Source organism: Berghia stephanieae, chromosome 10 (assembly GCF_034508935.2).
Source record: "Berghia stephanieae isolate SIO BIC M18660-M18661 chromosome 10, UCSD_Bste_1.3, whole genome shotgun sequence".
Lineage (NCBI taxonomy): Eukaryota > Metazoa > Mollusca > Gastropoda > Nudibranchia > Aeolidiidae > Berghia > Berghia stephanieae.
This window is the reverse complement of record NC_088369.1, coordinates 14,051,505-14,054,004: the sequence shown is the minus strand read 5'-3', so window position 1 is coordinate 14,054,004 and position 2,500 is coordinate 14,051,505. Positions and strand designations below refer to the sequence as shown.

At 36.4% G+C, this 2,500-nt stretch overlaps 1 protein-coding gene across 1 annotated transcript in view; it reads left to right on the top strand.

Moving 5' to 3' along the window:
- Nucleotides 1–2,084: 2,084 nt before the first annotated feature.
- Nucleotides 2,085–2,500, top strand: part of LOC144980690 (uncharacterized) — a 6,868-nt gene continuing 6,452 nt past the window's right edge. Inside the window, exon 1 of the mRNA XM_078928370.1 lies at nt 2,085–2,290. The gene's annotated coding sequence lies outside the window, so the exon portion shown is untranslated. The remainder of the gene's footprint in view (nt 2,291–2,500) is intronic.

Here is a 2,500-nt window from a genome sequence, read left to right as displayed (position 1 = left end):
GTCATTGTTTGAAATCAACGGGTCAGAAATTTTGCAAGGAATTCCTACGTTCTCCTCACTTTTAATCAATTCCTCCTAATTACACCATTGTGTCATAAAACAGGTATGTGTGAAATGAACAAGCAAGTCCGAACAGCAGGTTCAAACAGACGAGTCCGACTCATTAATATGCGTAGAGTCGATTAATGGCGGTGTAAAATCAAAGAATTGTATGAACCGCTGTAGGTCCAGGGATGGTAAATTTAATTGGACACATGTCATAAATAATCGGCGTGGGCGGGGCTCAGATAGACATATAGATAGATAGATAGATAGATAGATAGATAGATAGATAGATAGATAGATAGATAGATAGATCCAAGTAAACAAGTCCCTCTCTCTTTTGTCTATTTGTCGATGTATGTTTGATTTCTATTGCTACCATTGTTATTAATAGCTGTATATAGCGCAATATCCACTAATGTGCTCAAAGCGCTTTACAAGGGGTCCCTCATCAACAGCAACATTTAACGTGTAGGACATTTTTTGTTTAATTTTTAAAAATTGATATAAACCCGATTAATGGAGCCAGGCCTAAAATGTACAAGTAAAAGTGTAGTTTAATATGTCTAATTTAGTTTATCATCATAGACCTACCTTTTTTTCTATTTTCCGTCCACAAATCAAGGTTAATCGAGCTCAATTAAAGTAATTAAAATAGAGATTAAATCGCACAGCGTCCCTGGTTGCATAAAAAATAAAATGGCGGCGCTCGACCTCTCACTATCCACTTTTGATGACGTCCCCCCCCCCCCCCCCCCCCCCCCCCTATTGTCCCATCTAGTCCTGTATTATCTATGAGGTGGTCGGATTTGGCGAGCACTCCGTTTCTCAGGCGAGCTATTGCCACACACCGGTAGCGCCATCTAGTGGATCGGGGCAAAATGTCTCGCCGCGTCGTTGAGAGACAAGCCTCTGTTTTAGCACAGCGTAACTGTAACTGTCAATGCTGTCAATGTTTGATAAATCGGTTTCGAGAATTGTGATCTATTTCACCCGGTTTCGAACAACTCTCAATCAAGACTTCCCGAGAGTAAAGAAAACGCTGTAAATGATATTGTTAAGCCGTTGAATTGCCATAAATTATTGGCTCAGTATCGAAGGTAACAAGTATAGACGATATTTGGTCCTTTTTTAATATTTTTATTTCCGGTGGACTGAATACACAGCTGTGTTTCCAGTTTAAAAAATCAGATTTGCCAATTTAAAATTTTAAATACAGATTCCAAACCTTGGCGTTTTTCAAAGTTTGCTTGAAAAAAACAAACAAACCAGGTTTGGTATTTTGGCATTTTTGGCGGCCCATTAAAAATCACAAATTCTAATATCTATTAATTTTACGCACCATTAATTTATTAGTCAAAAACATAACAATGACACAAAATTTACCAGTGATAATCAACTCAAACTGGAAAGACAAGCTGAAATTTTCACGATGACAAATTATTAAGGAGCAGGCACTGGTTTGAGATTTTAAAAAAAAGTATGTATGGCGCAGTGCCAGACTAATCAGGAAAAAAAATGTTACAAGATCAAAATCACCTGTCCCCTTCCCTATATGAGAATATTAAAAAAAAAAAAACAAAAACAAACAAAAAATAAATAAATAAAAAACCCAAACAAAACAACAACAACAAAAACAAACAAACAAACATACAAAAAAACAAAAACAAAAAAAAACAACAAAAAACAACAAAAACAATAAATACAAAGAGATACAGACATTCGGTGCTTACATTGATTTTGACATGAAATTAATTTTTCATCAAAAAAAAATTCCCTCCCTAAACTATTGCGTTGATGGGGAGTCGAACCCACATTAGACGTCTGGATAACTTATGTTTGAATCGATCTCCTTAATAAACGTTACAGTTGAGACTTTTCATGGTTATGTGATAGGAAAATAAATAGAGAAATTCAACTTTTTTCTGCAGTTAAGCTGAAAAAAGTTAATGCCTAAAACACTTGACTCCGGCATTTTTCAGACACTTGGCATTTTTTTACAACTTGTTTGGCATTATGTGTAAAAATAATCTGGCATTTTTACCATTTAATTCCAGGAAGAGAAGGAAGCTGACATCACTTTTCTTTTCTGGTTGCGATTTCGGAGAAGCCATTTTGAAATAAGAAACTTGTGAAACATAGGGCTCTACAACGCTGTCAATATATACTATACATGTGCCGGATTTTCACTGAAGTCACAACAAATTGCTGTCCTGGCTTGGACCTCGGTCTTCGTCGATCACTTGTGGTGAGATGAATCTCCTGTCTGTTTCTCCATGTTTTTTTTTTTTACAATCCACTCTCCTGACTCCTGTCTACCACACAATCAATCACCTTCACAGGCGATAGCCATAGATTCACACCTGAGGTTCTGAATTGAAATGCTGAAAAGGCCAATCGATAGCTTTTCCACCCTGTTTTTCTGTTAAGGACTTAGAACTTAGCTACGCTATTTTTG